Source organism: Panthera onca, chromosome B4, assembly GCF_046562875.1.
Source record: "Panthera onca isolate mPanOnc1 chromosome B4, mPanOnc1 haplotype 2, whole genome shotgun sequence".
Classification (NCBI taxonomy): domain Eukaryota; kingdom Metazoa; phylum Chordata; class Mammalia; order Carnivora; family Felidae; genus Panthera; species Panthera onca.
Window position 1 is genome coordinate 15,972,505 of NC_138345.1, and position 24,100 is coordinate 15,996,604.

Genomic DNA, 24,100 nt, shown 5'->3' on the forward strand with positions numbered 1-24,100 from the left:
GGTACTATTCTGGGAACCAATAATACAATAGTGAACAAAACAGACTGTTTAAAAAAAAATCTATGGGGGGGTTCCAGGAAGATGGCGGCATAGGAGGACGCTGGGCTCACCGCGCGTCCTGCTGATCACTTAGATTCCACCTACACCTGCCTAACTAACCCAGAAAACCGCCAGAGGATTAGCAGAAGGGAGTCTCCGGAGTCAAGCGCAGACTAGAGGCCCACGGAAGAGGGTAGGAAGGGCGGCGAGGCGGTGCGCGCCCCACGGACTGGCGGGAGGGAGCCGGGGCGGAGGGGCGGCTCGCCGGCCAAGCGGAGCCCCCGAGTCTGGCTGGCAAAAGCGGAGGGGCCGGACGGACTGTGTTCCCACAGCAAGCGCGACTTAGCGTCTGGGAGGTCATAAGTGAACAGCTCTGCTCGGAAAGCGGGAAGGCTGGAGGACAAAGGGAGGGAGAGCTGCTGAGCCCCCGGACGGCAGAGCTCAGCTTGGCGGGGAACAAAGGCGCCAGCGCCATCTCCCCCGCCCATCCCCCAGCCAAAATCCCAAAGGGAACCAGTTCCTGCCAGGGAACTTGCTCGCTCCGCGCAAACACCCAACTCTGTGCTTCTGCGGAGCCAAACCTCCGGCAGCGGATCTGACTCCCTCCCGCTGCCACAGGGCTCCTCCTGAAGTGGATCACCTAAGGAGAAGCGAGCTAAGCCTGCCCCTCCCGCCCCCGTGCACCTTGCCTACCCACCCCAGCTAATACGCCAGATCCCCAGCACCACAAGCCTGGCAGTGTGCAAGTAGCCCAGACGGGACACGCCACCCCACAGTGAATCCCGCCCCTAGGAGAGGGGAAGAGAAGGCACACACCAGTCTGACTGTGGCCCCAGCGGTGGGCTGGGGGCAGACATCAGGGCCGACTGCGGCCCCGCCCACCAACTCCAGTTATACACCACAGCACAGGGGAAGTGCCCTGCAGGTCCTCACCACTCCAGGGACTACCCAAAATGACCAAACAGAAGAATTCCCCTCAGAAGAATCTCCAGGAAATAACAACAGCCAATGAACTGATCAAAAAGGATTTAAATAATATAACAGAAAGTGAATTTAGAATAATAGTCATAAAATTAATCGTTGGGCTTGAAAACAGTATAGAGGACAGCAGAGAATCTCTTGCTACAGAGATCAAGGGACTAAGGAACAGTCAGGAGGAGCTGAAAAACGCTTTAAACGAAATGCAAAACAAAATGGAAATGACGACGGCTCAGATTGAAGAGGCAGAGGAGAGAATAGGTGAACTAGAAGATAAAGTTATGGAAAAAGAGGAAGCTGAGAAAAAGAGAGATAAAAAAATCCAGGAGTATGAGGGGAAAATTAGAGAACTAAGTGATACACTAAAAAGAAATAATATACGCATAATTGGTATCCCAGAGGAGGAAGAGAGAGGGAAAGGTGCTGAAGGGGTACTTGAAGAAATTATAGCTGAGAACTTCCCTGAACTGGGGAAGGAAAAAGGCATTGAAATCCAAGAGGCACAGAGAACTCCCTTCAGACGTAACTTGAATCGATCTTCTGCACGACATATCATAGTGAAACTGGCAAAATACAAGGATAAAGAGAAAATTCTGAAAGCAGCAAGGGATAAACGTGCCCTCACATATAGAGGGAGACCTATAAGACTCGTGACTGATCTCTCTTTTGAAACTTGGCAGGCCAGAAAGGATTGGCATGATATCTTCAGTGTGCTGAACAGAAAAAATATGCAGCCGAGAATCCTTTATCCAGCAAGTCTGTCATTTAGAATAGAAGGAGAGATAAAGGTCTTCCTAAACAAACAAAAACTGAAGGAATTTGTCACCACGAAACCAGCCCTACAAGAGATCCTAAGGGGGATCCTGTGAGACAAAGTACCAGAGACATCGCTACAAGCATAAAACATACAGACATCACAATGACTCTAAACCCATATCTTTCTATAATAACACTGAATGTAAATGGATTAAATGCGCCAACCAAAAGACATAGGGTATCAGAATGGATAAAAAAACAAGACCCATCTATTTGCTGTCTACAAGAAACTCATTTTAGATCTGAGGACACCTTTAGATTGAGAGTGAGGGGATGGAGAACTATTTATCATGCTACTGGAAGCCAAAAGAAAGCTGGAGTAGCCATACTTATATCAGACAAACTAGACTTTAAATTAAAGGCTGTAACAAGAGATGAAGAAGGGCATTATATAATAATTACAGGGTCTATCCATCAGGAAGAGCTAACAATTATAAATGTCTATGCACCGAATACCGGAGCCCCCAAATATATAAAACAATTACTCATAAACATAAGCAACTTTATTGATAAGAATGTGGTCATTGCAGGGGACTTTAACACCCCACTTACAGAAATAGATAGATCATCTAGACACACGGTCAATAAAGAAACAAGGGCCCTGAATGATACATTGGATCAGATGGACTTGACAGATATATTTAGAACTCTGCATCCCAAAGCAACAGAATATACTTTCTTCTCGAGTGCACATGGAACATTCTCCAAGATAGATCATATACTGGGTCACAAAACAGTCCTTCATAAGTATACAAGAATTGAAATTATACCATGCATACTTTCAGACCACAATGCTATGAAGCTTGAAATCAACCACAGGAAAAAGTCTGGAAAACCTCCACAAGCGTGGAGGTTAAAGAACACCCTACTAAAGAATGAGTGGGTCAACCAGGCAGTTAGAGAAGAAATTAAAAAATATATGGAAACAAACGAAAATGAAAATACAACAATCCAAACGCTTTGGGATGCAGCGAAGGCAGTCCTGAGAGGAAAATACATCGCAATCCAGGCCTATCTCAAGAAACAAGAAAAATCCCAAATACAAAATCTAACAGCACACCTAAAGGAACTAGAAGCAGAACAGCAAAGGCAGCCTAAACCCAGAAGAAGAAGAGAAATAATAAAGATCAGAGCAGAAATAAACAATATAGAATCTAAAAAAACTGTAGAGCAGATCAACGAAACCAAGAGTTGGTTTTTTGAAAAAATAAACAAAATTGACAAACCTCTAGCCAGGCTTCTCAAAAAGAAAAGGGAGATGACCTAAATAGATAAAATCATGAATGAAAATGGAATTATTACAACCAATCCCTCAGAGATACAAACAATTATCAGGGAATACTATGAAAAATTATATGCCAACAAATTGGGACAACCTGGAAGAAATAGACAAATTCCTAAACACCCACACGCTTCCAAAACTCAATCAGGAGGAAATAGAAAGCTTGAACAGACCCATAACCAGTGAAGAAATTGAATCGGTTATCAAAAATCTCCCAACAAATAAGAGTCCAGGACCAGATGGCTTTCCAGGGGAGTTCTACCAGACGTTTAAAGCAGAAGTAATACCTATACTTCTCAAGCTATTCCAAGAAATAGAAAGGGAAGGAAAACTTCCAGACTCATTCTATGAAGCCAGTATTACTTTGATTCCTAAACCAGACAGAGACCCAGTAAAAAAAGAGAACTATAGGCCAATATCCCTGATGAATAGGGATGCAAAAATTCTCAATAAGATACTAGCAAATCAAATTCAACAGCATATAAAAAGAATTATTCACCATGATCAAGTGGGATTCATTCCTGGGATGCAGGGCTGGTTCAACATTCACAAATCAATCAACGTGATACATCACATTAATAAAAGAAAAGAGAAGAACCATATGATCCTGTCAATCGATGCAGAAAAGGCCTTTGACAAAATCCAGCACCCTTTCTTAATAAAAACCCTTGAGAAAGTCGGGATAGAAGGAACATACTTAAACATCATAAAAGCCATTTATGAAAAGCCCACAGCTAACATCATCCTCAATGGGGAAAAACTGAGAGCTTTTTCCCTGAGATCAGGAACACGACAGGGATGCCCACTCCCACCGCTCTTGTTTAACATAGTGTTGGAAGTTCTAGCATCAGCAATCAGACAACAAAAGGAAATCAAAGGCATCAAAATTGGCAAAGATGAAGTCAAGCTTTCGCTTTTTGCAGATGACATGATATTATACATGGAAAATCCGAAAGACTCCACCAAAAGTCTGCTAGAACTGATACATGAATTCAGCAAAGTTGCAGGATACAAAATCAATGTACAGAAATCAGTTGCATTCTTATACACTAACAATGAAGCAACAGAAAGACAAATAAAGAAACTGATCCCATTCACAATTGCACCAAGAAGCATAAAATACCTAGGAATAAACCTAACCAAAGATGTAAAAGATCTTTATGCTGAAAACTATAGAAAGCTTATGAAGGTAATTGAAGAAGATATAAAGAAATGGAAAGACATTCCCTGCTCATGGATTGGAAGAATAAATATTGTCAAATTGTCAATACTACCCAAAGCTATCTACACATTCAATGCAATCCCAATCAAAATTGCACCAGCATTCTTCTCGAAACTAGAACAAGCAATCCTAAAATTCATATGGAACCACAAAAGGCCCCAAATAGCCAAAGTAATTTTGAAGAAGACCAAAGCAGGAGGCATCACAATCCCAGACTTAGGCTCTACTACAAAGCTGTCATCATCAAGACAGCATGGTATTGGCACAAAAACAGACACATAGACCAATGGAATAGAATAGAAACCCCAGAACTAGACCCACAAACGTATGGCCAACTCATCTTTGACAAAGCAGGAAAGAACATCCAATGGAAAAAAGACAGTCTCTTTAACAAATGGTGCTGGGAGAACTGGACAGCAACATGCAGAAGAAGGAAACTAGACCACTTTCTCACACCATTCACAAAAATAAACTCAAAATGGATAAAGGATCTGAATGTGAGACAGGAAACCATCAAAACCCTAGAGGAGAAAGCAGGAAAAGACCTCTCTGACCTCAGCCGTAGCAATTTCTTACTCGACACATCCCCAAAGGCAAGGGAATTAAAAGCAAAAATGAATTACTGGGACCTTATGAAGATAAAAAGCTTCTGCACAGCAAAGGAAACAACCAACAAAACTAAAAGGCAACCGACGGAATGGGAAAAGATATTCGCAAATGACATATCGGACAAAGGGCTAGTATCCAAAATCTATAAAGAGCTCACCAAACTCCACACCCGAAAAACAAATAACCCAGTGAAGAAATGGGCAGAAAACATGAATAGACACTTCTCTAAAGAAGACATCCAGATGGCCAACAGGCACATGAAAAGATGCTCAACGTCGCTCCTTATCAGGGAAACACAAATCAAAACCACACTCAGATATCACCTCACGCCAGTCAGAGTGGCCAAAATGAACAAATCAGGAGACTATAGATGCTGGAGAGGATGTGGAGAAACGGGAACCCTCTTGCACTGTTGGTGGGAATGCAAATTGGTGCAGCCACTCTGGAAAGCAGTGTGGAGGTTCCTCAGAAAATTAAAAATAGACCTACCCTATGACCCAGCAATAGCACTGCTAGGAATTTACCCAAGGGATACAGGAGTACTGATGCATAGGGGAACTTGTACCCCAATGTTTATAGCAGCACTCTCAACAATAGCCAAATTGTGGAAAGAGCCTAAATGTCCATCAACTGATGAATGGATAAAGAAATTGTGGTTTATATACACAATGGAGTACTACATGGCAATGAGAAAGAACGAAATATGGCCCTTTGTAGCAACGTGGATGGAACTGGAGAGTGTGATGCTAAGTGAAATAAGCCATACAGAGAAAGACAGATACCATATGTTTTCACTCTTATGTGGATCCTGAGAAACTTAACAGAAACCCATGGGGGAGGGGAAGGAAAAAAAAAAAAAAAGAGGCTTGAGTGGAAGAGAGCCAAAGCATAAGAGACTGCTAAAAACTGAGAACAAACTGAGGGTTGATGGGGGGTGGGAGGGAGGGGAGGGTGGGTGATGGGTATTGAGGAGGGCACCTTTACGGATGAGCACTGGGTGTTGTATGGAAACCAATCTGACAATAAATTTCATATATTGAAAAAAAAAATCTATGTTTTCATGAAATTTATATTGTAATACGGGATGACAGGCAGTAAAACAAATGTATGGGCTGAATTTTATTTCCCCAAATCCATATGTCGAAACCCTAACACTCCTTTGAATTTGATCGTATTTGGAGATAAAGCCTTTAAATAGGGGATTACATTAACACGAGACCATTAGGGTGGTCCTCATCCAATCTGACCAGCGTTTTTATAAGAAAAGGAAATTTGTATACACAGAGAGACACCAGGAATGTGGCATGCATAGTGAAAAGACCACAAGAGGACACAGAGAGAAGGCAGCTGTCTGCCAGCCAAGGAGAGAGGCCTCAGGAAAAATCAACCTGCTGACGCCTAAATCTCGGACTCCCGGCCTTGTGAACTGTGAAAACATTAATTTCTGTTAATGCTCTGTTATGGAAGCCTGAGCAAACTAATACGCCAAATAATATGTATATTAATAGCATGTTGGAGTGCTATGACTTAGTACCATAAAGAAAAATACTGCAGGAAAAGAGGGAAAGTGTGTGAAACAGGGTTACAATTTAGGTAGGGTGATCAGGGAAGATGTCACCGGGAGGTAAGAGTTGGGTAATGACTTGAAGAGGTGACTAGGCAAGCCATGCACATATGGGGGGTGGGGGGTTGTGTGGAAATGGAAGGGCATTCTAGGCAAAGGGAATGACAAGTGCAAAGATCAGAGAAAGGGGCAGGCATGATATGCTTGAGGAATATCATATCCACAAGATGGACAGGATGCCTGGAAATCACCCATGAGTCACACAGGAGTCCATTCACAGGTGGCAAGAGATGAAGTCAGAAAGGTAACAAGAAATGTGATGGCAAAGACCTTGCTGTTCAAAGTATGGACCTCAGGGGCGCCTGGGTGGCTCAGTCGGTTAAGTGTCTGGACTTCCACTCAGGTCACATCTCACAGTTCGTGGGTTCAAGCCCCAGGTCAGGCTCTGTGCTGACAACTCGGCACCTGGAGCCTACTTCGGATTCTGTGTCTCCCTCTCTCTGCCTCTCCCCTGTTCGCTCTCTATCTTTTTCTCAAAAATAAATAAACATTAAAAAAATTTTTTTTAAGTATGGACCTCAGACTAGCAGTATTAGCATTACATGGTTAAGTCTGTTAGAAATGCAGAATCTCAGGCCCTATAGACCTACAGAGTCAGAATCTGTATTAAAATAAAATCCACGAGTGATTTCCGGGCACACTAAAGTTTTTAACAGCTTTTTGGAGGTACAAAGTTGACCCTTGAGCAGCACAGGTTTGAACTTCACAGGTCCACCCATACACGGACTTCTTCTCAATACAGAACAGTACTGTAAAATGTATTTTCTCTTTCTAATGATTTTCCTAATAACATTTTTGGTCTAGCTTACTTTACTGTAAGAATACAATATATAATATATATAACATACAAAATATGTGTCAACCAATTGTTTATGCTTATCAGTAAGGCTTCTGGTCAGTGGTAGTCTATTAGTTGCTAAATTTGGGGGAGTCAAAATTATAGATTTTCAACTGCATGGGGGAGTGGGGTCAGTGTTACTAATCCCATGTTGTTCAAGGGTCAACTATAATTCATATACCATATAATCAACCCATTTAAAGGGTACAAACCAATGGTTTTTAAAGAGTATTCACAGATACGTATAACCATCACTACAATCAATTTTAGAACACATTTATCACCTCAAAAAGAAATCCTGTACACTCTGGTTATCACCCCCAGCAACTCATAAATTTTGAGATGTTGTGTCTTCATTTTCATTCATCTTGGAGTATTTTCTGATTTCTCTTTGTATTACTTTGTGGAGAATTGTCTAATTTCCACGTATTTATGAGTTTCTCAATTTTTTTTCTGAATACTGACGTCAAATTTCATTACAATGTAATAAGATAATTTTGCAAGCTATAATAACACTTTTATTCTATTCTTTTACATTTATTTGAGATTTGTTTTATAGCCTGGCATATGATTTAATCCTAGAGACTGCTTTGTATGTATTTGAGAAGAATGCACATTCTGTTGCTGTTGGGTGGTATATTCAATACAAGTCTGTTAGGTCTTGTTGGTTTCTAGTATTGTTCAAGTCTTCCATTTCCTTGTTGATCTTCTGTCTCATTGTTTTATTTGCTTTTAAAAATAGGATACTGCAGTCTCCAATAATTACTGACTTGTTTATTTCTCCCTTTATTTCTGTCCGTTTTGCTTTGTGTATCTTGGTGCTCTGTTATTAGGTTTATAATTATTAAATCTTCCTGTTGAATTGATCCCTTTATGATTTATAAAAATCTCCTTTTATTTCTATTAACATTTTTTAAAGTCTATTTTGTCTGGTATCAGTATAGCTACTCTCCCTTTCTTGTACTTGCTCTATGCATGTTATATATTTTTCCATCCTTTCACTCTTAACCTATTTGTAAATTTGAATCCAAAGGGTATCTTCTGTAGATGGTATATGGTTGGATCATGTTTTTAAATCCGGTCTGACAATCTCTGCCTTTTGATTACATGATTTAACCCATTCACATTTAATGTTACCATTGATACAGTTAGACTTACCTCTGCCAGTTTACTCTTTGTTTTTATTTTTCATGTATTTTTTGTTCCTCTACTTCTTTATAGCATTCTTTTGCCTTAAGTGAATATTTTATAAAGTAGCATCTTAATGTATTTAAATAAGTTTTAACTTTATCTCTTAGTGGTTGTTCTAGGCCTTGCCATATACATCTTACTTTGTCAGAATCAGCTTCCAATTAATACTACCTTAATTGCACTTTTATATACAGTATTACTTATAGCACTATTCCCTTCCCCCCCTACACGTTGTGGAAATTTTGTTACACAATATGACATCTTTTCATGTTATAAACCCACTTAGACATTGTTATAATTATTACTTTACGATCTGTAATCATTTCCTTGGCCCAATAACAGCTTTGCTCTCACCCACCTCCTTTGTGCTATTATTGGCAAATATATTACATGTATGTGTAAGAAGTGCTCATAAGGGCCTTGTAGGCTACTGTAATAATTTTGTCTTTTATTTTGAGTGAAATGGGAAGACACAGAGTGTCACACAGAGTGAAATGGGAACAGAGAAGTGACTGGATCTGACTTATATTTTAAAAAGGTTTCTTCTGTTGAGAATTGCCTCTAAGAAAACAGGAGGCCAATTAAGAGAAGTTTCCCAAGGGCACCTGGGTGGCTCAGTCAGTTGAGCGTCCAACTTCAGCTCAGGTCATGATCTCATGGCTTGTGAGTTCGAGCCCACGTTGGGCTCTGTGCTAACAGCTCAGAGCCTGGAGCCTGCTTCAGATTCTGTGTCTCCTTCTCTCTCTGCCCCTCCCCCATTTGTGCTCTGTCTCTCTCTGTCTCTCAAAAATAAATAAATGTAAAAAAAATTTAAAAAAAAAAGAGAGAGAGAAGTTTCCCAGAATGCAGGAGAATAAAGATGGCTTGGACCAGGGTGGAATTTACAGAATTAGTAAGAAATAATCAGCTTCTATATATGATTTGAAGGTAGCCAATGAGATTTAGTGACAGATAATGAGATGGATAAAAAGAGAGGATTCAAGAATAACTCTGAGAATTTAGGCCTGAGCACTGGAAGAACAGACTTGGTATTAACTGAAGCTGGGAAAAGTGCTGGAGTACAAAGCATTTCCCTTTAGGAGAAAGTCCAGCAGATCCTATAAGATGTATGAAGTTTCAGATACCTTACAGACATCCCAGTGAAGTGCTGACTGGACAAAAGGAACACCCAAATTTGGGAAGAGGTTCAGGCAGGAAATGTAAGTTTGGAAATCATCAGTATGTACATGGTATCGAACTCCAAGAGACTAAATGTGGTCCTTGAGGACTGAGCATGAAGAGAAATGAGGCCTAAGGACTGAGTTCTGGGGGCACTCCAGTGTCAAAAGTGAGAAAAGATGAGGCATCTACGAAGAAGAATAAGAAGGAGAAGCCAGTGTATTCTGAATATCTGACCTTCTTAATATACTATGAGCGGCTAAAAAGAAATAAATTCTAGGGGTGCCTGGGTGGTTCAGTCAGTTAAGTATTCAACTTCAGCTCAAGTCATGATCTTGCAGTTTGCAATTTTGGGCCCCATGTCTGGCTTTGCTCTGACGGTGCGGAGCCTGGAGCTGCTTCAGGTTCTGTGTCTCCCTCTCTGCCCCTCCCCTGCTTGTGCCTGCTCTTTCTCTCTCTCTCTCTCAAAAACAAACATAAAGAATAAAAAAATAACTTATTATCATCATGTTTCTTATACAAGAGTTCTCAACCACACATATTTTTTTTAATTTTCTTTCTTTTTTTAATATAATTTATTGTCAACCGGCTAACAAACAGTGTATACAGTGTAGTCTTGGTTTTGGAAGTAGATTCCCATGATTCATTGCTTCCATACAACACCCAGTGCTCATCCCAACAAGTGCCCTCCTCAATGCCCATCACCTATCTTCCCCTCACCCCCAACTCCCCCATCAACCCTCAGTTTGTTCTCTGTATTTAAGAGTCTGTTATGGTTTGCCTCCCTCTCTGTTTGAAACTAATTTCTCCCCATCCCTTCCCCCATGGTCTTCTGTTAAGTTTCTCAGATTCCACATATGAGTGAAAACATAGGATATCTGTCTTTCTCTGCCTAACTTATTTCACTTAGCATAATAGCCTCCAGTTCCACCCACATTGCTGCAAATGGCCAGATTTTATTCTCTCTCATTGCCAAGTAGTATTCCATTGAATACTATATAAACCACATCTTCTTTACCCATTCATCGATTGATGGACATTTAGGCTCTTTCCATAATTTGGCTATTGTTGATAGCGCTGCTGTAAACATTGGGGTACATGTGTCCCTATAAATCAGTACTCCTGTATCCTTTGGATAAATTCCTATTGCTATTGCTAGGTCATATGGTAGTTCTATTTTTAATTTTTTGAGGAACCTCCACACTGTTTTCCAGAGTAGCTGCACCAGTGTGCATTCCAACAGTGCAAGAAGGTTCCAGTTTCTCTACCTCCTCGCCTACATCTGTTGTTTCCTGAGTTGTCACACTCTGACCAGTGTGAGGTGGTATTTCAACGTCAAACACACATACTTTGAAAATGCTTCGAAGGAGTCTGATGTGAACCTCTAGGTTGAAAATAGCTGTCGCTGTACCTGTCCCAGTGCTGAGCACAAAGAAGTGGTTGGGTGTTCCTGCAACTGAAATTTACTACGCAATTAGAACACAAAAACATCCAAAGGTTTCAGGTATTAACTTTGAACTATGACAATAATTAGCCATCAGCCTTTATCTTACCAAGAGAAGCCAGACTGACCCCAAAGTTGCAATTAGGGTACCTGCTGTGCAAGACAATGCCACATCCACACTATTTACATTTCAGAAGCTTAAGTAAAAGAAATATTAAAAAGTGAAGAGAATGTACAGTATTTTTCAGATGCACCACTTTTCAGTAGCTTCTCGTCACAAAGTCAAATGTTTTATATTATAAAGTCTTGTATTTGTCACTGGTAATTCTGCTCTCATTAAGAGCAGTACCATAGAGTGCTGAAAACAAAATAGTCAGAATTTCATCCAAATCCTAGTTCGGACTGTCTGATGCTCTTTAAGCCATTTAAACCCTCTGGCCTCGTTTCTTTCACTTGTGTAATCAGAATACTGAAACCCACTCTGAAAAAATATTGCAAGGACTATAGATGCGTTGAAATTCTCTTGCATACCGTAAACTTACAAAAGTAGTAGCTGTTAATTATCACTATTTAGTAATTCTGGCAATAATAATTGTCATTATGATAAAAATAATACAAAGGATTGTGAATAGTAATAATTAGTTATCGATGGATATGTAATAAACTACCCCAAACCTTAGTGACTTAAAAAAACAAGAAACATTTATTATTAAGCAGTTTCTGTAGGTCAGGAATTCACCAGCAGCTTAGTTGAATGGGTCTGGCCCACTAGTCCTCAGTAAGCTGCAAAGTCAAGATGCTTTGAGAAACCTCCACACTGTTTTCCAGAGTAGCTGCACCAGTGTGCATTCCAACAGTGCAAGAAGGTCAGGGCTAAAGGACCTACTTTTAAGAAGGCTCACTCACATGACTGACAAGCTGGTGCCAGCTATTGGCAGGAGACCTCAGTTCTCGCCATGTGGACCTCTCCATGTCTTTATGACACAGTAGGCGGCTTCCCCCAGAGCAATCTTTGATGGCAAGGCAGGACTTTTATGACCTGGCCTTGAAAGGTGGACTTTGTTACTTCTGCAGTACTCTTACACTGTTAGCTGGTTACAAGGGAAGCCCCCTTCAGTGAGGGAAGGGAAAGCATGTGGATACCAGGAGAGAATCACTGGGTGCCTTCTTGAGAATGTGGCTACCATAAAGAGTAAATAAACTATACTTTTAACATTACCTGCTTTATTTTTTTTTGAATGTTGAGTAAACATAATAGATTTGTTTTCTTTCTCTGTACCACTTCTAAAATTAGGAATAATCTCCATTATTTCTCAATGCCCTTAAAGAAGTTTCACTATTTTTATTGTCATTGTCTATTAAAGGTTTCTTTCCCATAACTAGTTATTTGAGCAAGTATAAGGAAGCCTTCTGATATGAATACATAATCAACTTTGCAGCATAACTAGAAAGCCAGCATTTCAATTTTCTTCTGAGGGCAAATTCAGCTTTGTTTCCACTGATAAATACAATAAAACAACACACTGTTTCAATCTTCAGCATGGCAAAAAAGATATACTAAGCAACTCTTACCAAGTATTAATTAAGGAATTCAGATTAAGATTATGTTAATTATTTTCCAGCATCAACAACAACACACGCAAAAAATCTTCTATTTTCCCAACTTCTCATTAACTGGTTGCCTAACATTAAACAAGCCATTGTCTCATTGCTTAATCTTTAAACTAACGCAATCGATTTTGTAGAAAAATTAAAGCCATACATACTTTTGGTAAGAACAGAAAAAAGTATATGGATTAGAAGAATTTGAGACTATTTCTTCGATTTCTTAAACTGTATGCTACCTATTTCTTATGTACTCTCTGAGGTCCAGAATGATGGTTAAGTAACCTTTTAATAGATCTGGCATAATTGTTTGGCATAAACGCAAAAAAAGTTTTACAGACTTCTTTCATAGCCTCAATATTAGCATCTGCCTCAACTTAAATTTTTTTAAATGTTTATTTATTTTTGAGAGGGAGAGAGACAGAGTGCCGATGGGGGAGGGGCAGAGAAAGAGGGAGACACAGAACCTGAAGCAGGCTCCAGGCTCTGAGCTGTTAGCACAAAGCCCAAAGCAGGACTCAAACTCAAGAACCTCGAGACCATGACCTCAGCTGAAGTCAAACACTTAACTGACTGAGCCACCCAGGCGTCCCCCACCTTAAAATTTTAAATCAACAAACACGGCACTGCTTTGGTTAACAAGAGAAATTTCCTGAGATATTAAAAAATGCACCATGTTGGTACAAATGGCTGTTTTGTGTTAACTTCTCCTTTCTGACCTTTCTACCAAGGAAAGAAAACAGTGCTAGATTCTGGAGCCCTTAAATCTGATATAAAAGGCAAGGTAAAGGGTCGGAGGTCAAAAGACAGAAGTGTGGGTATCATTTTAAGAAGCGATGAAAGCACCATAGATTTAAAGCTGAGCAGAAACAAGTCATATATCACCCTATGCCAAGAAAATCTTGTACAGGAGCAAAAATCATTTTTCCTGATAGACAACTTGAAACTTAAAAATACTTGCTTTGTTAGCAGGCTGTCAAGTGATATGCTCACATTCGGGGCTTTTTGAAGTCTGATCCACCATAATTTATACCTCTTCTTTTCAAACTGCAATTCAGGTCATGTTGTACTCTCCAAGATAATACTGAAGAACATTTAGGGTCAGTCTTCAACTCACTTTGCCTTTCACCTTGCAAAAGGGTGTGTTCTAACTAGCATCTCTGCGATGCCTCATTGAGATGATACCTTTCAGAAAATTCTACTCTCAGTTATTTTAAATGGTACCGCATGACATAGCTCATCAACCATGTGCAATCACCAAGTAGTGCATGGTTTAAGCCACACTTAACCTATGCAATGAAGTGTTGTTCCAAATCTTAATCCTGAGAATTTGGATCTTACCCTGCCCCCAAAAGTTCTGAATGCAAATGAGTGTTTTATGCCTCAGTGATTACCCAGGAAGTTACACATAATGTAACTATATACACATATGTACACATAATGTATAATTACACATTATATATTGCATTCCTAAAAAGATCTATTCTTTCCATAGAGATACTATATAAACTTCTCGAGTGTTCAAAGGATGTAAGAGACTGCTGCTTGTTTGTTTGTTTACGTTTTCTTCTTTCTTTAAGAAACACTTTAAGAGGAGTGCCTAGGTGGCTCAGCTGGTTAAGTGTCCAACTCTGGATTTTGGCTCAGGTCATGATCTTACGGTTCGTGAGCTCAGCTGACCCCCACCCCTGCCCGCCACACCTTGCACTTTGTGCTGATAGCATGGAGTCTGCTGGGATTCTCTCTATCCCTCTGTCTCTCTGCCCCTCCCTTGCTCATGCTCTCTTTCAAAATAAATAAACTTAAAAAAGAAAGAAAGAAACACCTGAGAGGCCAAGAATCAACAGAATGATGAGAATAAAAGAGCTATTTGATATATAGGTGGCAGAAATATCTCATTGACCACTACTGATTGGTGCTTTCTTTCTATAGTGTATAGCTGGTCAAAACTAGCTGTATGACTGCAAACATGGAGGTGGGCCCAGCTCTAGCCAATAAAATGTGACTGTAAGTGATGTGTGTCCCCTCCAAGCCATGTGTGCTTTGTCCACAGCATCTTCTTCAGCAGCAAGCCTGGGATCCTCTATTGTAGATGGCTATAATCCTCTTCATAAAATGGGAGGAACCAGATTCCCTGAGTCAATACTCAAAGAAAAGTCGCCTGATCAGAGTCTCTACACTGAGCGTTGTAGGAGAGAGAATCAAATTTTGTGTTACAATGTTGCATTTTGGGAATTTTTGTTATAACAGCTCATCTACCCTGACCAAATGGAGGAAATTGAACAAATGTAGGTGTGCGTTTTCTTGAGATCCAGGATAATCTGACAAAAAGGAAGGGAAGCATGAGGAGGAAAAAAAAAAGGCACAGCAACAGAGTCAGAAACACTCAAGGAGAAAAACGAGTTCATCTCCTGGGTCAGCTGCTCTCAAGTGTCTGCTCTTAGAAAAATTTCTTCATTTGTCTGAAGCAATGGAGACTAAGATGGAATGCTTGGATATTCACAAAAATCATCATTTTTCAAAAAATGTAAGCAGAAAACATTACACATAATCTTTGCCATACTGAAAAATGAGCAAACTAGCATTGATCATATAGCTAGATAGCATTTTTAGTACAGCATAATATTTTATCTGGGACACAACTTGATGACAAGGATTGGGCTGGAGAAACTCAGAGAAATATTCAAGGGGAAAGGATGGCCTAGGAAAAAATGGACAAAACTAGAGATTCAAATTAAGGAAAAGAGAAAAATAACTATTGGTTTCAAAAGGAGTTCCAGTTTATGGATTTATGGCTAATTTTTTAAGAGCTAGAAATTAAAGGTAGGATACAAAATGCTTTGGAGACCTAAGAAATATATTCATTCACTCATCGAATTATTCATCAAATATTTACCAAACAACTACTACGTGCTGAGGCCAGTGATAGGCACCCGGGACAAAAATGTGAACAAGCACTTTGGAACCAGTGTGTTTTTTGTTATTGTTGTTGCTTTGTTTTGTTTTGAGGTATAGTTGACATACAATATTATGTCAGTTTCAGGTGTACAACATAGTGATTCAACACTTGTATACACTGAGAAATGACTACAATAAGTCCAGATACCATCTCTCACCAAAATTAACATTATTGACTCTATTCCATATACCGTACCCTGTACCCCGTGTCTTATTTATTTCATAACTGTAAGTTTGTACTCCCTGACCCCTTCACCCATTTCAACCACCCTGCTCACCCCCCTCCTCTGTAGCAACCTCCCATCTGTTCTCTGTATCTTTTAAGTCTGGGTTTTCTTCTGTTTTGTTTTTCACACACAAGTGAAATCGTGTGATATTTATCTTTGACTTATTTTACAACCTAATACTTCAAGGTCCATCCGTGTTGCTGCAAATGGCAGCATTCCATTCTTTTTTTTATGGCTGTGTAGTATTCAGTGAGACAGAGAGACAGAGACAGAGACAGAGACAGTGAGAGAGTTTGTAACACATCTTTATCCATCCATCCGCCGATGTACACTTAGGTTGTTTCCACATCTTGCCTACTAGAAATAATGCTGTAATGAACATAGGGATGATGTATCTTTTACAATTAGTGTTTTCATTTTCTTCAGATACATACATACCCAATAGTGTAATTCCTGGACCATACGGTAGTTCTATTTTCTTTTTCTTGAGCAGTCTCCATGCTGTTCTCAATAGATGCTGGACCAGTATACATTCCCACAAATAGTGCACGAGGGTTCCCGTTTCCCACATCCTGGCCAGTACTCCTTTCTTGTCTTTTTTTTTTTTTTTCTTTTTTTCTTTTTTTGTCACTGAGCTGTGTGAGTCCTTCATCTACTTTGGATATTAACCCTTTTGGAAATACGATTTGCAAATATCTTCTCCCATTTAGTAGGGTGCCTTTTTATTTTGATGAGGGTCTCCTTTGTTGTAAAGATGCATAGTGTAGTCCCATTTGTTTATTTTTGCTTTTGTTTTCCTGGCTTTTGGAGTCAGATCCAAAACATACACACACACACACACACACACACACACACACACACACACACACACTGCGAAGACTAGTTTCAAGGAGCTTACCACCTGTTTTCCTGTAGGAGTTTTGTGGTTTCAGGTCTTATATTAAAAACTTCAATCCACTTGAGTTAAAATTTTTGTATATGGTATATGATAGTGTCAACCTTCATTCTTGCATGTAAGGTACCCAGTTTTCTTGACACCATTTATTGAAGAGACGGTCGTTGCCTCATTGTATATTCTTGCTTTCTTCGTGGAAACTGATGGACTATATATACGTGGATTTATTTCTGTGCACTCTATTCTATTCCATTGATCTATATGTCTGTTTTTGTGCCAAAACCATAATGTTTTAATTACTAATCTCTGTAGTATATAGATTGAATTCAGGGAGCATGATACCTCTGACATTGTTATTCTTTCTCTAGATTGTGGTGGTTATTAGTGATCTTTTGTGTTTCCGTATACATTTTAGAATTATTTGTTCTAGGTCTGTGAAAAATGGCACTGGAACCTTGAAAAAGACTGCAATGAATCTGTGCATGGCTTTGGGTAGTATGGACATTTTAACAATATTAACTTTTCCAATCCATGGGCACAAAATTTCTTCCCATTTATTTGTATCTTCTTCAGTTTCTTTCATCAATGTCTTACAGTTTTCAGACTATAGGTCTTTCACCTCCTTTGTTAAATTTATTCCTATGTATTTCACTTTTTTTGATGCAATTACAAATAGGATTGTTTTCCTGGTTATCTCTTTCTGATAGTTCATTATTAGTGTATAGAAATACAACATATTTTTGTATATTAATTTTGCATCCTGCAACTTTACTGGATTTATTTTTTAGTTCTAATAGTTTTTTGGTGAAGTTCTTGGGGTTTTTTATGTATAGTATCATGTCATCTGCAAATAGTGCCAGTTTTAATTACCTCTTCCTTTCCAATTTAGATGCCTTTTATTTCTTTTCCTGCGTAATTGCTGTGATTAGAACTCCCAATACTATGCTGAATAAAAGTGGGGAGAATGGGCATCCTTGTCTTGTTACTGATCTTAGAGGAAAGGCTTCTAGGTTTTCACCCTTGAGTATAACAACTATGAGTTTGTCATATATGGCCTTTGTTACGTTGAGGTAATTCTCTCTATACCTTCTTTGCTAAGAGTTTTTAATATAAACAGATATTGAATGTTGTCAAAACTTTTCTCACACTGAGATACCATATGATGATTTTTTTGTTCATTTTGTTAATGTAGCATATCACATTGACTGATTTGCAGATGTCGAACCATTCCTGCATCCCTAGAATAAATCCCACTTGATCATGGTGTATACCCTTTTAATGTATTTCTGAATTTGGTTTGCTAATATTTTGTTGAGGGTTTCTGCATCTATGTTCATCGGGGATATTACCTGTAATTTTCTTCACTTTTTTTGTTTTGTGGTTAACCTTGCCTGGTCTGGTATTAAGGTCTCATAAAAGGGTCTCATAAAATGAGTTGGGAAGTGTTCCCTTCTCCTCATTTTTTTGGAAGAGCCTGAGAAGGACAGGTATTAAATCTTCTTTAAATGTTTGGTAGAATTCACCAGTGAAGCTGTATGGTCCTGGACTTTTGCTGCAAGGTTTTTGATTAGTGGTTCAATCCCTTTACTCTTGACCAGTATATTAAGATTTTCTATTTTTTCACAATGCCATCTTGAAAGATTGTAAGCTTCTAGGAATTTATCCATTTCTTCCAGATTGTCCTGTTTGTTGGCATATAATTGTTCACAGTAGTCTCTTAAAATCCTGTGTGTTTCTGTGGTATCTTTTGTAATTTGTCTTTTATTTATGGTTTTATTAGAACCTTCTCTCTTTGTTCTTGGTGAGGCTACCTAAAAGGTTTTTTTCCCCATCTTTTCAGAGAGCCAGCTCCTGTTTTTATTGATCTTTTCTCTTGTCTTTTTAGTCTCTATTTCCAGTTTGAGCTTTAATGATTTCCTTCCTTCTATTAACTCTGAGCTTCATTTGTTCTTCTTTTTCTAGTTCCTTTACATGTAAAGTTAAATTGTTTATTTGAGATTTCTCTTGCTTCTTGAGGTAGACCTATATTGCTATGAACTTCCCTCTTAGAACCACTTTTGCTACATCCCATAGATTTTGGTATGTCATATTTCAGATTTTATTTTATTCTAATTATTTTTAAAATTTCTCCTTTGATTTCTTCTATGACCCAGTAGTTGTTTAGTAACATGTTTATCTCCACATATTTGTAGTTTTTGCAGGTTTCTTCTTGTTACTGATCCCTAGCTTCAGACCATTGTGGTCAGAAAAGATGCTTGATAGTATTTCAATCTTCTTTATTGTTTTGTGTCCTAACATGGAATCTATCCTGGAGTATGTTCCATGTGCACCTGACAAGAATGTATCTTTTGCTGTTTTGGGATGAATGTCCTGTATATATGTATTTAATTCATCTGGTCTAACATGTCACTTAAGGCCACTGTTTCCTTATCAATTTTGTCTGGATGATCTACCCATTGATATAAATGGGGTACTAAAGTCCCATATTATTATTGTACTACTGTCCATTTCTCCCCTTAGATCTGTTAATATTTGTTTTATATATTTTGGTGTTCTACATTGGGTGCAAATATATTTATAAATATTATGTCTTCTTGTTGGATTGACCCCTTTGTTATTACATAGTGCCCCTTTTTGTCTTTTATTACAGTCTTTGTTGTAAAGTCTATTTTGTCTGATATGAATACAGCTATACCAAATTTCTTTCCAATTTCCATTTGCATGAAATATCTTTTTCCATCCCTTCACTTTAAGTTTGTGTGTGTCCTTCCTTCTGAAATGAGTCTCTTGTAGTACACTATATCCTTTTTTTTTAACGTTTATTTATTTTTGAGAAAGAGAGAGAGAGAGAGAGAGAGAGAGAGAGAATGCACACAAGTGGGGGAGGGGTAGAGAGAGGGAGACACAGAATCCAAAGCAGGCTCCAGGCTCTGAGCTGTCAGTGCAGAGCCCAATGCGGGGCTCAAACTCATGAACTGTGGGATCGTAACCTGAGTTGAAGTTGAATGCTTACCTGACTAAGTTACCCAGGCGCTCTTTTTTTATTTTAATCCCTTCATCCACCTTATGTCTCTTGACTGCTGAGTTTAATCCATTTACATTTAAAGTAATTATTGGTAAGGTGTCATCTTGTTCATTGTCTTCTGGCTGTTTTTGTGGTTCCTCTCAGTTCCTTTCTTCTCCTCTCTCTTCCCCTATGGTTTGATGACTTTCTTTAGTGTTAGATTTAAATTCCTTTCTCATTTTCTTTTGTGTATTTACTACAATTTTTGCTTTGTAATTACCATTAGATTCATGTATATCACCTTAGGTATATAACATCTTATGTATAGATTTTAAGTTGATAGCAATTTAAATTTAAACACATTCTAAAACTACATTTTTTTTCCAACACTGCCACATTTTATATTTTTGAGATCACATTTTACTTTTTTTTATTTTATGTAGACTTTAATTATTGGGAGTTTTAGTTGATTTTAACTATGTTTTTTAACTTTTATAATAGTTTTTTAAGTGATTAATACACTATCTTTACTATATATTTGCTTCTCCCAGTGAGATTTTTACTTTCAGATTTTCTTGTTATTAATTAGTTCCATTTCTTTTCAGCTTAAAAAGTCCCTTTTAACATTTCCTGCAAGGCCACCTTAGTAGCAGTAGGCCTTTAGCTTCTGGGTTCTGGAAAACTCTACCTCTCCTTCAATTCTGAATGATAACATTGTTGGGTAGAGTATTCTTGGTTGTTGTTTTTTCTTTCCTTTTAGCACTTTGAATATATCCTGCCACTCCCTTCTGACCTGGCAAATTTTCTGTTGATAAATCTGTTGATGGAGTTACAGGTTTTCCCTTGTCAATAACAAGTTGCTTTTCTCTTGCTTCTTTTAATATATTCTCTTTCTGACATTTTAATTATAATGTGTCTTGGTATGGATCTCTTTGGACACATCTTATTTTGGATTTTCTGGATTCTTAGACCTGGATGTATTTTTCCTTTACCAGGTTGGTCAGGAAATTTTTCAGCCATTATTTCTCCAAATAAGTATTTTGCTCCTTTCTCTCCCTCTTCTCTTTCTGGGACCCCCATGATGTAAATGCTGTTCCACTGGATGCTGTCCCTTAGGTCTCTTAAGTTATCTTCATTTTTTAAGTCTTTCTGTTTGCTGCTCTAAGTGAATTCCACTGCTTTGTCTTCCAGCTTGCCAATCTGTTCTTCCGTTTTATCCGGTCTGTTGCTGAACTGCTCTTGTGTATTTTTCAGTTCAGTTATCGTATTCTTCAGCTCTGTGACTTCTGTCTGGTACTTTCTTACATTTTCATTCTCTTTGTTGACGCTCTCATGGTGTTCATCCCAAGTTCAGTGAGCAACTTGATGGCCATTGCTTTGAATTCTTCATCAGGTAGATTATTTATCTGCATATCATGAAGGTCTTTTTCTGAGGTTCTGCCTTCTTCATTCAGTAGGAACATATTTCTCTGTTTCCTCAAGTTGTTTGACTCTGTGTTTGATTCTGTGTAATAGGTGAAGCAGTTACCCCTCACAGTCTTGAAGAAGTGGCCTTGGGTAGGCGATGAACCTTCTTGTTCAACCTTGTCCTAGCTCTTGCACCTTTGTGATTGTCTAAACCACACAATTTATTCTTGATTTGTCTCTGTTTTTAAGAGTGTGCCAAGAACTGTGAGTGTTCCAAGGGCAGGAACCCCATTTAGCACCAAGTTTCAGGCTGACTGGAAGCCAGACCCTCAGGCAGCAGCTTCTAAAGTATGTGAATATATACACTCCTGTGGGGTCACAATCATGCAGGAGATCCAGAGGTGTCCTCTGGGCAAGAGTGCAAAAATCGGGGCTCAGGATGAGTATATAACCTTCTCACTGGGGGGGTCTCATCAAGCTGCAGGGAGGCCAGGGTGCTGCTCAAAGATAGTGCCTCCCTGGAAGCACTTCCTCAGCCTCCAGATATGTGGGGAATCTAAAGCCTGTCCCTCAGGCTGAAGCTCCAGGCCGAGGAAGGAGGCCTTTTTCAGAGGAAGATGGCTATTTTTCAGTCTGCTGTCTGTGTGGTGCCCCAGGCGTGGTGGCCTGTCAGTAAGTACCCTCTGAATTGTTACCTTTCTGGGAAGCTTAAGGACTCCAGCCCCCTTGGCCACCATGGCCAGGTAGTCAAAGGGTGTTCCCTGTGTGGACTGCATATGCCCACTGGCTTTAACTGGGCAGCCAGTGTTGGGGTTGGGACATGCTTGCTGACTTCAAAAAGGCAGCAGGAAAATGTTTTGACAATGTGCGCCCACCAGTGAGTTTCGGGAATAGTGGGATGCGCCTTGTCTGTGAGTGCGTGCCAGCTCTTGGAGAGCTGGAGAATACCATGCAGGAGAATACCATGACCACTCCCACTCACCTGCCCCAGCCAGGGAGCAGGTGAGTGCTACAACCACCCACACCCTTTGGCTTCAGCAAGGCAACGGGATGGTGCCACATCCCCAGAGCTCATAGTCTTAGACAATAAAGAATTGTGGTACACAGTTCTCATCCTGCTGTCCTCCAAGTGGCAACTGTTTAATTTTCTTTTATTTAAAACTGGACTAAAGACCAAAGGAGAAAAAGAGCAATTTCCCTCCCACTATGACTCTGTCTTCCTAGATTCTATTTTAGCAAACTGAAAGAGACAAACTGGCTGAAGAATGAGAAGATTCTAAGTCTTTAACGGACCATGACAAAAGACAGAGCTAAATAATTATTTCTAAGAAAATGAAATTACTTTTTATCACTATATACTGAATGGCCTTCCCGATTGTCCCCTGTAAATCCGTAATAACACCGAGTCGCAGAACACACAATTCCTGACAATAGACGATGCAGCTGAAAAAAAATTAGTCTCCTATGTGCAAAATAACACTTTCATAACAATGGGCAATTCATGCTTGCTCTCTCTAGACCTTTGCCAAACAGAACACCAGCGCAGGCTAATTATGTGAGCTAGTCGAAAATTGTGTGCATAATGGAAATGCATCCCCCTAAGGAATGGCAGAGAAGAGGTCTTAGCACCAAATCCAAAACAATAGAAAAGTGAGAGAGCAAACATAAGGGCATGCACACAGACATTCTCATTAGCACACTGCAGCTAACCGTCCTTGTTGACACACGTAATAAAGTTGTTCGATTCTGGCCTTAAAAAAAAAAAAAAAAACCACACACCTTCCACGATTAAAGAATTTTCTCCCATGCTGACTCAAGTGCTTTGCTCCAACGCACAACTATGGATGGTCCTTATGTTGAGGACTCTTGTCACTTTGGGGAGCAAGAACAGTTCATGTCAGACAGAACGCTGAAGAAAGTCAATGGCAACTTTCACTTGCTGAGTCAGACAAGGAGTCCAACTGGCTCGTGACAGGGTAGAGCATGGACCAGCTTTTCAACATGTGCCACAAGTCCAACGCATGGAGCATGCGGCAGGTCTGGGATTCGAGATCCGTGGGACAAGTTTCAGAAAAAGGCCTGTAAACCCCCACACCCAACGAACAAAACAACAGCTACAACATGCCCAAAAGAGACGCGCTGCACCATCGGTGATGCGTGTGCTACTTTAAGTCCATCCCCAAATTCAATAAATCGATCATGCGAGGAGGGAAGCGTTTCTAAGAGTTTCTCCTGGCCCATCTTCGGTGAGCAAGAGTCCTGGCAGAAATGATGGCCCACTCAATTGTGTCATTTAAGAAGAGCTTAAAGAGGGACTTTTTCAAAAGGCTTGGACTGGATGCAGGGAAACACAAGTACGATTCCAGGGGACTGTTAACAGTTTCTTCCTGAAGAGTCCAATGAAGAGAATGAAGGCAGAGGGAATGGGACAAAGAGGCACCTAACAAAAGTCACGACCTTCATTCAAGATGCAGCACTTTCCTTTGGTCAAGGAGGTAGTTAACCTAAAGCAACACCACCAAGCAAGATCTTTTTCCTTCCTCCCTCTTTCCGTTCTCCTTCTAGTGCTCCCCTCTGGGTCAAATCCAAAGAAAACTAGATGACAAAAGGAGCAAGGAATATATTGATGAAGTTCTCATTGGTCAACATTCCAGGGCAAAGAAAGGCACAGAGTAAACTTAGGGAGAGGAGTAGATCAGGTGTGGCAGATGTAAGGTACAAGGCACAGTGGATTTTTCCAGGAAGCTTAAGGCCCATCCGTTGGAATTTAAGGAAAAGAAAACCAAAATTTTATTAGGGCTAT

At 39.6% G+C, this 24,100-nt stretch overlaps 1 protein-coding gene across 1 annotated transcript in view; it reads right to left on the reverse strand.

Annotated features, from left to right (window-relative positions):
- Nucleotides 1-24,100, reverse strand: part of ST8SIA6 (ST8 alpha-N-acetyl-neuraminide alpha-2,8-sialyltransferase 6) — a 151,415-nt gene that overhangs the window by 63,020 nt on the left and 64,295 nt on the right. The window lies entirely within an intron of this gene.